Source organism: Phaenicophaeus curvirostris, chromosome 1, assembly GCF_032191515.1.
Source record: "Phaenicophaeus curvirostris isolate KB17595 chromosome 1, BPBGC_Pcur_1.0, whole genome shotgun sequence".
In the NCBI taxonomy this organism is placed as follows: domain Eukaryota; kingdom Metazoa; phylum Chordata; class Aves; order Cuculiformes; family Cuculidae; genus Phaenicophaeus; species Phaenicophaeus curvirostris.
In genome coordinates, this window is record NC_091392.1 from 4,269,239 (window position 1) to 4,284,987 (window position 15,749).

General features: G+C 46.2%; 1 protein-coding gene across 1 annotated transcript in view; it reads right to left on the bottom strand.

Annotated features, from left to right (window-relative positions):
* Positions 1-9,254, bottom strand: part of SFMBT2 (Scm like with four mbt domains 2) — a 120,263-nt gene extending 111,009 nt beyond the window's left edge. Inside the window, exon 1 of the mRNA XM_069867146.1 lies at positions 9,234-9,254. The gene's annotated coding sequence lies outside the window, so the exon portion shown is untranslated. The remainder of the gene's footprint in view (positions 1-9,233) is intronic.
* Positions 9,255-15,749: the final 6,495 nt, after the last annotated feature.

The following is a 15,749-nucleotide window of genomic DNA, read 5'->3' on the forward strand; positions in this document are numbered from 1 at the left end:
GGCTTTCCCAATAACCACACTGAAAGCAAAACCACACCCAATCTCTGATTTTTATAGCTCAAGTCAAGGCAACAGTCTTCCCTTCTAGGTCTAAAAGCCTGAATCTCCACTTCTTCCTTTAATCAATGCAAGTGACCTTTTTCAACACTGAGAGATCACCTCCACAAGCATGCAGGCAATGTAAGGCAATGGATGCAGTCACCATCTCCCCCAAAAACCTACTTCACAGGCAATGCTGCAAACCATCCCACTGCATTTAACATGAGGATGCCTAGGGCTAACACTGTTGCTGACAAGAAAGTCTGCTCTTCCAGGCAGAGGTCCCTAAATGAAACCATACCTCATGCAGGATTACTAGCGGCAGTGTGCCACAATATTTATACCCCCTGAGCATCTGCACAATGCAAATGGAGACTCATTTGGAAGGGCTATTGAACTCATCAAGGAACAGCTTTCACGTCCTAGAGAAAGAGCCTGTCCCTCTTCTGAGACAAAGTACCAGTTGGAAACCTTTCGAGGATCACTTCTTCCAAATTCCTATTTTGCTTTTTTTTATTATTATTATTTATTTGAGAGTTTCCCCTCGCCAAATGTTTTCACTTATATCGACTGACAATTTATTTCATACTGAACTCCCCACAGGATTTCATTAGGGGCAAATTACTGCTTTGAACAGGGCTGTGTTGCTTCAGATGTACTCTGGGGTGGAAGAAACAAATCCCATCTAATCTGGAGAACTAGCAATGTTCACAATACACAAATATATAGAAGACAGATGAATGGAAAAAGAGTATAATCTGTATTCCATGTTCTCGGTGGATCAAACAGGAAGGCCTGGGTTTAAACTGCAGGAGGGGACATTTGATTTGGGCATGAGAAAGAAAATAGCTAATATATAATGAATGACAGGCTGAGACAGTTTGGGCTGTCAAGCCTAGAGAAGAGGAGGCTGCAGGAGGACCTCATTGCAGCCTCCCAGTACTGAAAGGAGCCTGCAGGAAAGCTGGGGAGGGGCTCTTTATCAGGGAGTGCAGGCACAGGATGAGGGGGTAAAGGTTTTAAGCTGAAAGACTTAGATTAGCTATTGGGAAGAAATTTTTCACTAGTAGGGTGGTGAGGCACTGGAACAGGGTACCCAGAGAAGTTGTGGATGCCCCATCCCTGGAGGTGTTCAAGACCAGGTCGGATGAGGCTTTGAGCAACCTGATCCAGTAGAAGGTGTTTGGAACTGGCTGATCTTTAATGTCCCTTACAACCCAAATTATTCTATGATTATATGAATCTGGTGAAGAAGCAGAATACATGGTGGTAAGGGCACAGGGCCTCCATTTCTGATGGGGATAGGATGATGATCTGTCTAGAAACAGATCTCGATACAGTTAATCCTGCCCTGGATTAACAGATTGTCTGTACAAACCATGAAGGTCCCTTCCAGCCCTCCTGCTTCAGACACTCAACAGGGCTGTTCTTTCTGCTCTTGAAATCAAGCATCAATATTAGTTGTGCACCAGCACAGAAAATAAATTACTAAGCCTTGAGGGCGGACATGCGAAAATGAGAAATTTGAGGAACCATCAGAGCAGGGAGGGTCTGGATTGTCCATCCCAAAGGGGAAGAAGGACAGGAAGCAAACTCCTCTGAAAACACGGGGAAGAGATAATGCGAGGTGTTAACAGCGCTCTGTAACTTAGAAGGTCCTTGCTCTCCTCTCTTCTCACTCTGGTTGCCGAATGCCTCATGCTTTTTATGCCATATGCCAGCAGAGATAGAACTGCTGCACAAGGCAATTTCCTCATCCTACCTGCCACACCACAGAGTCCAGGATACACACAGCGATAAATAAGTAAAATAAGGCAAGGGAAAGTAAAATAACCCTAATAACAGAAACTGACTTGTTTACAGTGACAAGCCCTGCAATATTAGGAAAGGAAAAAAAAAAAATAAAGAGAACAGAGAGATGACTGACATGCAGATGTCTGACTTAGGTACACATTCCACTTTTAGCTGCCCTATGTGTCAATATAGCCTAAGGAGCCAGAGATGGACTTAAAGCAAAAGCCTGCTGAGAACTAGATCAAACCTCTATAATTAAAAGCACTTTTTCATTACATTTCCCCTCTCTCAATTGAGCTAGATGTTCCATAACCAAGAGTGATAAGGAATTGCTGCCACACCTGTACCCCTGCCATCACCCCTGCTAACCCTGGATGTTCCTTCCTCGAGCATACCTCGCGGCATGTGTGCATGGTACGCTCCTGTCCTCAATTCTCATATCAGGTGGCTGGCAGAGCCTCCCAGATGTGGACACCAACAACAGAGTCCAACCTTGAACTGTCACACAGGGCTGTTACGAACAGACAGGCATGGCAAGCAGGTGCCTCTGCCCTGCGTTTGCACTACTGATGCTCATCCTGAGCAGCTGTAAAATCCCCTCCTGTCACAGCACTGATATTTTACATCCTCTTTGCATAGATATAAATGTCAGCATAAGTTTCCAGGCCAGGGAGGGGGAGGTCACCTGTCTGAGACTAACCTGTCTCATTTCTAGCTGTTCTGTCATCTACTGAGTGGCTGCCAGCTTCTCTGTGATCCAACAGGCTATTTCTATGATGAAGCTCCTCTTTGGAAAAGCACTTCTACCCGTGGTAACAACCCAAAATATACCAACCACTTTGGGTAATGGCATATTTAAGATTAAGCATCTTCTAAAGCCCTCAGCCAAACGAGGGCCATTCAGACAACCAAATTAACATCCCTAATGCCCTCCAAAATAGACAAAAAACCTGCAGGGAAGAAGCATGGCAGCAACACCAACCATGTGCAACATCCTGTCTTCTCACATCTCCGTGTTTGAAACAGCTGAAATGAGGAAGCTTTTTAGGTGGGTAACTCACACTCACAGCCGCTTACCATCCTGAAACATCTCATCTGATGCTTATCATCTCAAACACCAGTCACGTGGATTAAAAAAAAACAAAACAAAACAAAAAAAAAAAACAGTAAGACCCCCTGAACAGGACCCATCAGCCAAGCAACAGAAATCACCCAGCAGGAAACACAAAATACTGTTTTCATGGACTTAATTTAGGGCCCAATTCAGATGTTCCTCATCAGCCAAAACTCTCATCGCCCAGGGCTATCAGTTCTGCCTTCGATCTTGCCATGCTTTGCAGCAGGCAGAGCCATTTTCCAAAAAACATACAAGATGCAAGCCGAAAACCAGGAAACATCTCCCGTCTGATTCCAACACTTTTTAGGAAAAATGACATTTTAGGTCTTGGCACTGTTTGGTTCATTTAAATAACACAGCTGATCAGCATTTGAGCTCAGTCCTACACACACTTAGATCTCTCTCAGTGCTTTACATCCAGAAGCAGCTTCACTGATTGGCAGGATTTGCCAAAGAGAAAATAAAACAACAGCAGGAAGAGGAGGAACCTTCCCTTTGCCAAGGGCATGTGAGGGCAGCCAGCAGACCCCTGCCAAGGTCTATCCAGAACTAAATTCCACAACAGATTTTAACTCGAGAGTCCTGCAAATCACATTTACAGGGCCAATTGCATCACATTTCTCTAAGAAAAAACCAAACTGGGTTCTCTTACACTCTACAAGTGGCCTGTAAGAGATGCCATGGTGAACACGTGAGCTGCTCCAGGACATTCAAGTTGAATGCCCCACTACCACCCATACAATGGTGCATCGTGGAGTCTGGTCTTACACCTGCACCTTACCAAAAACACCTTTCAAGAAACAATTAAATACTGTTTTTTCTTGTCCTATCTTTAAAGTTATATTTTTAGTATATCCAGGAAAGCTAGTGCTTTCCACCCAATAGTCCAGAAATGTGACTTAGTAGCTCCTTAGTAAAGCCTAAGCATCTTCAGCCAATGGTCATCTTGTCTGATGTCCCATGCTGCAGGAGCTAAGATAATGTCACCTTCTGGATTTTAGCAGAGGGAATTCATCTTCCTTGCCAGGCAAAGAAACACAAAACTTTCCACTAACTTAGACAGAAACTGGGTTTCAGGACTTTACCCAAGAAAACAGTACTCCCTTGCACAAGTCACTCAGTTATTAATCATGAAAGCAAGAACCATCAGTGAAAGCAAAAATAGCAAGGATTCTGCAAATATCCTTTCTAAGACCCACACCCACTCAGAAATGATCTTTCGGTCAGCTGTCAAGAACTGCTTGGGGGGAGGCGGGGGGATTCTCATTTCTTTTTATTACTATTCAGTTTTTGAGCAAATGCTTCTGATTCATAAAAATGGAGTAGCTGTGAACACATTTTCCAAACCAACCCTCTCAAGAATGCCTTGGCTAAGTCTTGCAAAATGCCAATCTCAAAATAAAGTCTTTCAGGACTTTTTTAAAATGTCAGTGACAAGAGTATCTGCTCGTATTTCTTCATTCCCTTGCAAACCCAAACATTTTGAATCACTGTAGGAGTCATATCTGAAACACAGAAAATACAAAGAGAAGTCTTCTGGCAGAAAACCCGTAGGATGGATTTGACTGGTTTCATCAGAGATGACTGTTGTGCAAAGATCAACAGTTTCAAATGACAAGATTTAAATATTGACAAGGTTCCATCAGCTACTCTAATGCTTTAAAAAAATTTCCCAAGGACCAGCACATAACAATGACTGAACAAACTCAGTAACTGCAAATAGCATCGCTATTAACAACAGCGACTACACTTCACTTTCAGCACTGAGGAACCTGTTGCAGCAGCCGATATGTTTTGTACGAGTATTCACAGTTACAAAATATCTCCGACGTCTCTACTGCCTTCAGGTCCTCTAAAAGGAGGTGCCCTGTGGGTACCACATTAATTTTTCCTGCGCACCTCTAGAAACATGCCTCTGGCTCCACTACTTCACGTTTTGGCTATTCGTCCCAGATTTGGGGCCTCTCCACAGCTCCTTTACTTAGCCACTTGGACACAGTCACCTCCTCCACCCACCACCACCACCACCACTCCCCTTGAAAACCTCCTCTCCATACCCTGCCCTCCACACCTCCCCTTATCACACACCAACAAAAAGTCCTCAAAGAAACAAGACAGCACCTTCTCTATCACATCCTGCACCAAGGTTATGTCACATCCCACCGCTGATGCTCTCATTATATCAGGTCAGCAGCCTCAGGGCTGCAAAACAGCCAGAAAGAGTGATTCAAAATACATATATATATTTAACAAGCCAGCAGCACAAGTCAAGAGTGGGGGGAAAAGCATCCCCAAACGCTTGTTAGTTGCAGTGTTTATTCTATTTCTAGTAACACTACCATAAAGTTTTAATAAATGCTGCATTACAGCATCAACTGTTTGCCCAGCCAATTATCATTCATAGAGATAAAAATATATATAGCCATATAAATATATACTGTCTCCTACAGATGTTCTTACATCTGTACGAAACACACTCCACCTCCGCAACATCCTTAAAACATCTGTTGAATATTTTTAAATGTTTTCCCAATATATAAATTAAATTAGACTGTCTTGCTTGTGCTGCATCTACCATCCCACTACCCCTGCACTCCCTAAAATCAGTTAAAAGGTATCTCCTTGTTGTTTGCGATGTACTAGTCTCTTGATAGCTCTTTGCAGTATCTATTTAAATAGCTTTTAGATTTTCACTTAGTAACAGATTACACTGAGCCTCCATCTTATCAGAGGAGTTATTAGGACCTAATCCTTTATAAGCACTGAAGTTATTAGACTTGTGAGAATATTTTTTCCCTTCCATAAATAATCTGTTGGAGAGAAAAAAAAAAGCCACTTGCATCCCTGCTCATCCAGGCAATCCACCCTGAGAGAAAACCTGCTCCACCTGCTCCTCCTTTGCCCTCAGCAAAGGAAAACAAATTTATTTGTACCTAAAGGGTTGTTGGGAGGAAAAGCAAATTGCACTAAATTCTGGCCAGCAACTCCCACCACTGCAGGAAAAAAAGTCCTCGGAGGAGGTTTGAGTGATGTGAGCAGAGCTGAACCTAAGGCAACCTCACTGGTGCAGCAGTTAGGGGTGTCCATGCGCTCTGTGCAGCAACAGGACCCCACTCTTTGAGGGAAACCAGAACAAAGATCAGGGAGCAAAAAGGTTCCCTTTGCCTGATGTGGGTGTCCCCTGGCTGAGGAGAGAGAGTCAAAGAGTCAAAGGCATGGGGTGTGAGGGACACCCCACCCCTGGAACAGGCAATACTGATGCCAAGTGCAAGTTTCCATTAAAACGTGCAGTTTGCATGGTAAGAGCCATTTTAGGCTACTTCCATTTTTAGGCACATCCCTCCAGGGCAAAGATTAAAAAAAAAAAGGGGAAGTGAGGAAAGAGGGGGGAGAGCCCAGGTACAGAGGGATCTTCAGAGACCTCTGCATCCCCTCCATCACCACATCCGCAGCACACAACCAGGCGAAGCTGCTTCTCTGCTCAGACACCAGGTCTCTCTGCTACACATCCCCAAGATCACCTGGAGCACAACCTGATTTTAAAAGCTGTCCTGTCCGAGGGGCAGTAAACTTGGGGATAGAGAGATGCACAGGGGATATTGCTTTCATTTTGCAATGGCTTCATCCCTTCCCACCCCACAGAAAACTCCATAGGTTGACACTACTCCACTGCAGTTCCTGGGTTTTGCTACTCAAGTCCCACCACTGTTTGACAGCTGCCTCCCAAGCCTCTCTGCTTAAAATCAAAGCTGTTTTCTACTATTTTAATAAGAAATCACAACCTTCTCAGTCTTCTCCTCTGTCCCCCTCCCTGCCACCATATCCTGTGATGCTAGTCAGCTGGCTCCCCAAGCAGCAAAGCTTGGTCCTGTCAGGGACTGTCGAGGAAGAAAGGGGGTGGGGGGGCAGGAGAATGGAGTAGGAAGATGGAGCAGAGCCCTTTTAGAAGGGAAAACTTCAACCTGCCTGGCAAAGTGTGCAAACAGCATCCCTAACCACTCTTCCTAAGTAAAAGCACGGTGGGTTTCTGGAGAGCATGGGAATGCAGGGATGAAGGGAAATGGGCAGGCAGATCAACTCTCTCTCCCCTCCAGCATCCTCCACCCCGGATCCATCCTCCAGCATCCTCCACCTCGAATCCATCCTCCAGCATCTTCCACCTCGAATCCATCCTCCAGCATCCTCCACCTCAGATCCATCCTCCAGCATCCTCCACCTCAGATCCATCCTCCAGCATCCTCCACCTCAGATCCATCCTCCAGCATCCTCCACCCCGGATCCACCCTCCAGCATCCTCCACCTCGAATCCATCCTCCAGCATCCTCCACCTCGAATCCATCCTCCAGGATCCTCCACCCCGGATCCATCCTCCAGCATCCTCCACCCCGGATTCATCCTCCAGCATCCTCCACCTCAGATACATCCTCCAGCATCCTCCACCCCGGATCCATCCTCCAGCATCCTCCACCCCGGATCCACCCTCCAGCATCCTCCACCCCGGATCCACCCTCCAGCATCCTCCACCCCGGATCCATCCTCCAGCATCCTCCACCTCGGATCCACCCTCCAGCATCCTCCACCCCGGATCCATCCTCCAGCATCCTCCACCCCGGATCCATCCTCCAGCATCCTCCACCCCGGATCCATCCTCCAGCATCCTCCACCCCGGATCCATCCTCCAGCATCCTCCACCCCGGATCCATCCTCCAGGGTCCTGGCTTATCCATCCCCACCAGGGCGCTGCCAGCCTAGGATGCTGGAGCTTCCCACCGCCTCCCACGGCTACAAAACAAAGTTAACGTTTCGCAACCACGGAGAAACAATCCCAGAACAGCAGCAACGAAACGCTCCCTGCACAAGAAGTTTCTCCTGCTTCCCAGGCTGCCCGACTCCTCCACTCCCCTGGAAAACACATTTGCAAAAGGCAGCTGGGAAGGGCACAAACAACTCCTTGCAAACTCCTCGCAAACTCTCATTCACTTGCTTCGCAAAAGCTGCGATTCGCCTCCGCTGTCGTGAGCTTTTTAGGCTCCCTCTGCAAAAAGAGACGCTCGTTGCGGCTCGCACTGGTGAAGTCGCTTGTTTTTCAGCCCAAATTTCCATGCGGAGCAATTTCAAAGCGTTCTGGCTAAACAACGGGGCGTGGGGAAAGAGTAAAAAAAAAAAAAAAACCACATTCGCGAGCCGAGGAAAGCAGGGAATGGTCTGACAGCTCCAACAGGACATCTCATCCTACTGGAAACGCAAAATAAATCATCCCTGTGCCTCTCAGCTTTCCCCCTTTCTCCTGGCACGTCTGTAATTTTGGCATTCAAAGGCAAAGCGGGCTCCGAAGTCTCATGGTTTATTCCCATCACACACATAAACGCTTTATACTTGGCCCATCAGTGGGTCCTGCGGGAGGAGGGGGGACCCCATCCCCTTCCCTTCGCCTTCAATTCACCAGCGCACCCCTCCGAGCAACAAAAGAGCCGAACCAAACGTGTGGCGCCTCGCCTTTCCCCCTTCCCTCCTCTCAAAAATGTTTATTTTCAGTTTTTTAAAGACACCTTAACCCGCCATGTTGAGCTGACAAGCGCTATAAATATTCATTTACCGCAGTTCGGGAGCGCGACGGGAAAATACGAAGAGATCAGGGGCTGCACATTTTGGCACCGCTGAGCGCTTTCTCTTTTCTTCCCCTACAGTTGTTTGGGTTTGTTTTTTTGTTTCCCCTTCTCCCCTACAGATTCAGGGGGAAAAAAAAAAAAAACATCCGCACACCCAAAATAACTCTTTCCGAGACGTGCATCACCCTAGGAAATTTGAAAGGAGGTCGCACAAGCATTTGAGACCAGGAAAGCAGCAAAATGATAGAGAAAGAAAAAAAAAAAAAAAAGAGAGGGAGGAAAAAGAAAGAGGTTAAAAAAAGGGGGGGTGGGGGAAAATGAGAGCATCTAAATGGAATACGCTGATTAAAAAAAAAAAAAAAACCATGCACGGCAAACCCTGCCCGTGAGAACTCGCCGAGCCCGGGATGCAGCGCCGGGAGCAGCATCTCCCGCGGGGGGGACCCTGCCCCGCTCGCCCCAACTCTTCCCGACAACTCCAACCCGGTTTTCCCCCTTTCTTAGCAAGGGAAAAAAAAATTAAAACCCACACATCTGCTTTGCTTTTTTTTTTTTACCAAAAAAAAAGCGTTTTCATAAATCTTGGAGAAAAGCGACTCTTTCCACCCAACCCCATAAATAAAATAAAGGGAGAGGCCAGTGGGGAGGGAGAACTGCCGGGCGCGGTGTCTTACCTGGCCGAGTTTGGCTGGTTTAGGGGGTGTTTTCCCCTTTTTTCCGAGCCCCCGCGTTGCGCTGCGCTGCGCGGAGCCGCTCGCTCCCTGCGCCCGCACTCGCCTCATTCCAATATGGCATCCGCGCAGTGCGCATGCCTGACACTCTTTTTTAGGGCTTTCTCTTTTTTTCTTCCCCCCCTCCCTATTTAATTTATCAGCCAACTCCTTCGGCGACGTTTTTCAGCAGTTTCCAAAAAAAAAAAAATGGAAAAAAAATAAAAAAACGCATCCCAGCCACCCGTCGCCCCAGTTCTGCGCGCTCCGCGGTGCCTCCGCGCCCCCCTCCCCCCGAGCCTTGGAAATAGACTCAAAAACCGGGCTGAAAGCCACTCGTGAAATCGACCCCCGCGGTTCCAGCGCCTAAAACGCGAGAAAATACCATAAAGGATCTTACACCGCCAGCAAAACGAGAGCTCTGACTCCGATTTTCCCTCTCCGCAACCTTTTATTTCGGTTTCTCCCCTTATTTCGCGCGGCGAAGAAACTTCCAGGGAGGGAGATGGAGAAAAGAAGGAGAAGCAAAGATGCGCCGCATCCCTTCCCCTTCGCCCGTCCCCTCCGCCTCCTGCGTTACCTGTTTATTCATAGAATCCGTAGGTTGGAAAAGATCTTTGAGATCATCAAGCCCAACCGTACCTGTTCGCTACGAAATCACATCCCTGAGCACTTCATCCATCCGTCTTTTAAACACCTCCAGGGATGGGGACTCCACCACCCCCCCGAGCAGCCTCTGCCAGGGCCCGAGAACCCTCTTGGTGAAGAAATTTTTCCTGATGTCCAATTCTCTGTTGCAGAGAATAGATTTAAAAGAAAGAGCAGGCGAAAGCACAAGGCAAGATGCAAAATCAACTGGTGAGGAGCAGCCTCCCCCCACCGGCACCCGCACAACTTTCTGCCCTTTGCTCGCTGGGTTTTTTGATGTTTTTTTATATAGAGGTTTCAGGGGGTTTACGGAGAAATTGCTGTGAAATGCTGGTGTGTGCGGCTGTGCTTGTGCGGGGGTGTTTGCACGTACAGCCACACTGCGGGATTTTTTTTTTTATTGTTTTTTTTTTTTTTTTCTGATTCTTTTTTGTTTCCCTTCCGAGAAAATCGCCTCCGATGCAGGGCTGGGAAGTCTGACCAGACACCATCGCCCATGACCCCCGCCCTGGCTGTTCCTGCATCCCCCAAGGATGCCAGAAAAATTCCCCGGGGTGGGATGGGGATAAACCCATCCCCTGCAACCGGGGTTATTTGGGATGCCCCGGCCGGTGGTGCCGGGAGCTCCTGGGTTTCTCAGCAGCGGGGCTGTGGGTGTATTTTGCAGGGATTTCTCTCCCTCTCTTGCAGCCCTGCAGGGGGGGAGTTTAGAGCCCTAACTCCGTTCTCCTTGCAGGCAAGCAGGGGCTGCATCCCTGATGGGGCTGAAGATGCACTTGGAGCATCCTCAGGGATGAGGGCTGGTGCAGCGCACACACATTCAACAGGTCTGGAGGTGAAGGGAGGGAAGGGATATCACTGCTGCAGGGCAGCAACCAGTCCTGGGTTTCTCATTTCCACTGTGAAATTCACACCACACACTGGTGTGTCTGCCCCACGCCCAGGCTGTCAAGTTATGAAGTGCTTAGGGATGTGATTTAGTAGTGGACAGGTACAGGTGGGCTTCGCGATCTCAAAGGTCTTTTCCAACCCAGCAATCCTATGATGCTTGCATCTCACCCCACAGGCTCAGAAGTGATCGCTGTCTCCATATTCTATTCTCCGGTCATTTCTGAGCCAAGGTTTGACATTTCCAAGGGATCTTATGAGCATCCCTCCTTGCAGGAGCAGGAGAGTGTTGCAGGGGGGAGTAGTCTCGCACCTCAGGACATGGCAAAGCAGTGACACTGATTTCCTACATGTAACTCCAGGTCTCCTCTGTCCCAGTGCAATCACCAGCACCCTTTGCACTGGTTCTTGCTGGGCTTTCATTATTGCATCTCCCCATCCTCTTTCTCCTCCATCCTCCCTCCACCCTTCCTTTTCTACCAGCCTCTCACAAACACATCAGCACACGGCAGGGGGGGTTGTGCAAGAAGACCAGTAAATAGTGTAGTAGAGATTAAGAAAGTTGTGGGTCGTATTTTTGTTGTTTTTTTTTTTTAATAGATTGGTGGAGAAGACACTAAAGACTGGAGAAAAGAGCAAATATTGCAGGTGGTGCATTTCTTCACTACAATCCACCTTCTTGCCATTCACAGTTCATCTCTGAAAGGTCATGGAGATGGATTCAGCCACTTCTGCTGCAACAGAGTTCCTTTAAGACATATAAATCAAGCAGTTCCTATTTTTCAGGCTTTGGGTTGAATGGGATTTCAAAACAGCAAGGGAACGCTGTCAGAACTTCAAAATAAGACCAAAACCCCAACAGATGCTGGGAAAGTGCTGAAGTCTCATTTCTCCAGATGATCGTGGAAGTGGTTGACATTTTCAGCATGGTGACATTTCAGATTTTCAACATACTTTTTGAAAGGAAGATGCTCTGCAAACATGATGTCAGTGTTCTCTCTCCTTTTAACCTGCTGCAGCATATTTCTAGCTAAAGCTGGTGGCAGGTGACACTACCATCATCCAGTTTGGGATGCAGGCACAGAGGCTCTCGCAGTATTTCACATATTTCTCCATCTCCTTTCCATTAACACTAGATGCCATTTTGCTTTATTTCCACTCAGGCTAAGTGCAGGAGCTTTGGCTCCACTGACCTCTCTGGAGCTTCTTCTTCCCTCCTGGCCTTGATTTTCTTTGTTCTGCCCTCTTTTATTTCTATTTAGAGACTATTTCTGAAGCACTGACAGTGCATTTGCCCCCATACATAGAGATGTAGAAGAAAGGATTATCCTTGTACAAAGAGTTTGTGATCCAAATTAGCTCTGCGGATGGTGTCCGAAGAGGTGGATTTAAAAAACTCAAAAATAATCAAGGATGAGGAAGAAAACCCCTTTGGGTTTTTTTTTTCTAAGTGGCTGCTACAATATGACTTTCAGATATGAATGAAAAGGTGCAGATTTATATCGGGTATGATCTGAAAATTACTGTAACAGCTCCTGTTAGCAGCAAAGACTTTGGATCTTGCATGTAGCTAAGAATACAAATTGGTTTAGTGGACATGAACTGCAGTAATAGCTGAGAGATTTTATTTTAATACTAGATTTTAAAGCATCACTGGGAAAAATAAAGCATTTCGAGAAATACTGAATTGTACCAGTATAGTTTCCCAAGATACAAAATGGATTTAATCTCTGGTGAAAAAAAGACACTGAGGTTGGCTCCAGTTTTAGTCTCAGTGACACTGTGCCCTCAGGGGTGCATCTTGAACTGATCAAAAGCAACTTGGCTACATTCATTTCACTGCTATCCATGCTGTTTAATGCCACATCTGTTGGCAGGAACATGATACCAAAACTTGTATTTCAAGCTGAGAATAGAAGTTTCGCATCTGAGTTTTGTTGTTGTGGTTTTTAACAGAAACATTTTTATGCAAATAGCACTGATGAAAAATGAGTTTTACCTGCGCACTAAGTACCCAAGTTGTGATGATCACCCATCTGCCCTCAAAGGATATAATTGTTCACACACCAAGTTTTCCATAGCTGAACAAGAGAAACATGTCCAACCCAGTGAAATTCAGCCAGTCCCATTACTTTAGATCAGGTATCAGCAGTTCCTGATCTCCAGGGTAGATTATCAATATGCATAGACTCTCCCATTCTCCAGGCTGTCATCTTCACCAAGTTCAGATTATTAGGAGGAGAGGTAGGATGTTAAAGATCCTCTACACAAAGAGACACAAGCAAACGCACACATGGACGTTACAGCATCTGCAGTCCCAATTTCTCTCTTCTCTGCTGGCTCAGAAAGATAAATGCTCTGGGAGAGCATCTCTATAGGTAAAAGGGCAAAACTCAGGTTCTGGAGGTTCATCTGTGATAAATGCTATCAAACTGGACAGAAGTTATTTGATAGCAGACAGGTTTATACCCAAAAGGGCTGCACTTTGGGGAGATACCTGCCTGCTTTGGGATGTTGCCATCAAGTCACACTTGACTGCAAAAAGGGGCAAGGCTGTGCAGCTGACACTGGTGAACTATTTGGGGGGGGTTAGAGGTATTCAACCTGAGTCAGCTGAAGCAGAGAGACTGTCAACAGGAGCTTGGTGTCAGAGAGGAGACCAATGGGACATCAGCAGCAGCCATCTCCACTGCCAAGTGCAGCTCTTGTTACTTGTTCCCCTGACATCTCCTCTCTGCGGGACTGATCCTGAGCTCATAGTGAAGCTAGTCTACATTTTCTCCCCTCCATGCAACAATCAATTCAGCTTATAAGTGTTCAGTACTCAACCCACCTTATACTCAGTCTGTACAAGAGGAAAAGACACTAAGAACCTTATGTCACGCCAACTGAGGCTGGCATTGTGTCTTGGGGCCGGGTCTATCACTTACTTACACCTTTGTCTTCTTTTAATTCATCAGCTCTAATTCAGAGAGGAGTTGATCCCTGGAAGCTGGTATTAGGATGCTGAAAGACTAGTTTCACAGTGCCATCTCCTGGAAAGAGATACCACATTTAGGCTGAGTTTTGCAGACAGCTTTTCTCATCCCATTTACTGTTGAGTGCAGGGTGCTTTGAAGGCAGGTATTTAAGGCATGATCTGAAGAAGAGATTAGCATAAGCGAAGTTAATCCAAAATTTAAACTCCCTTGTCACGCTTCACAGTAAAAGTCCTGCTTTTTAAATGCTGTGAACAGAGGTGAGATTACTGGCTTGGGATTCATAAAATGCTCACTGGGTTATGGTCTCACACTGCTTTGTGTCTCTTTCTTGACAGCACCAGCCCTGCGTGCGGTGGTTGCAGGGCTGAAAAGCTGGTCCCTTGCTGTACCCTTTCTCCTGCAGCAGCTCAAGAGATACCATGGCAAAGTCATCAAAACATCTCAAAAGGGAGCTCTCAGTGCCAGCCCTCCCTGCAGTCTCCAGCAGCAGCTGCCCTGCAGACCCTTGCCCATGACACACACAGCATGTAGAGATCCACACAACAACCCCACAGCCCAAAACAGTTTTTATTACAACTTGCTTACCAAATTTTATTTGTTTTTATTGCCTGTTGACTAGAAATCACTGTGTAGGGGTTGTAACTACTCAGCAGAGAGGCAATGACTAGCTTTAACATTCACTGGAAAATCTAAGCCAGTGCATCACATCTACAGCTCAAGAATGCCTAGAAAGCGTGGCCTCAGTGCTAAGCAATAGCTCTTCCACCTTAGCAATAAATGAAAAGGAAACACATGTTGTGTCCAATAAATCATAACGATGAGGTTCAATACAGAGGCTCATAGCTATGAGTCTTATTGATCATGCCTGCACTATGGCAGAGAGCCACTCCCCTATCAAGAACTATCTCATTTCTACCATTTATTAACAGCTTCCCTATTTATTTTGATTGCTTACAGGCTTTTTCCTCAGCGGGAAAACACCTCCTGGTTTATGTAGTGGGGTAGCACAACACAGTTATAACTTTCACTTTCAGGGGTGTTTCTGCCCAATTTTGTGAAGCTACACGAGTCATTTCTCCATTTCTTTTCTCACCCTTTAGTAGAGGAGTCTCCACAATGACAGAACAAGTCCAAAACTTCTAATTGACGAGGATGACCAGGAGCTCATATCTTATTTAAAAAATGTAAATTGTGCCTCGCATCTGGATTCTTTATCATTGCTGCAGCACCCTGGTGCAGGATTAGAGTAGCTGCTGCACGTTGAGTGAATTCTGTATCATATTATCACAGATATTGAGCCATTGTGGCTCTCCATGTGCCCTTCTTCCATAGCAGACTTGAAAGCTCACCAAAGCACCTCCATGGGTTTGGTACTGAATCAGATCTATGAGCAGGTCAGTTGTGGGCAGAATTTCCCTGGCACATTCCCACTACAGCCCAAAAGCCCAGTCACAACATGCTTTGTGTTCAAGTTTCTCTGGTGATCATCTCCCCTTTGCAATTTCTAACAAGCTGGTCAAAACCGGGAAGAATGGATGTAAAGAACAGAAGGCAATGGCCAAAATTAGTCTCAGGTGTTACGGCTCTTGCAATAAAACCTAATTGTGCACTTGACCTTCTCTTCTCTTCTCTTCTCTTCTCTTCTCTTCTCTTCTCTTCTCTTCTCTTCTCTTCTCTTCTCTCTCTCTTCTCTTCTCTTCTCTTCTCTTCTCTTCTCTTCTCTTCTCTTCTCTTCTCTTCTCTTCTCTTCTCTTCTCTTCTCTTCTCTTCTCTTCTCTTCTCTTCTCTTCTCTTCTCTCTTCTCTTCTCTTCTCTTCTCTTCTCTTCTCTTCTCTTCTCTTCTCTTCTCTTCTCTTCTCTCCTTCCAGCCCCTGTTCATCATCACCCCCAAAATAACAGTAGAGAATTAAAGGGGCATAAAGATGTATTCTTTATTTACAAAATAAATAAGAAAATTACACAT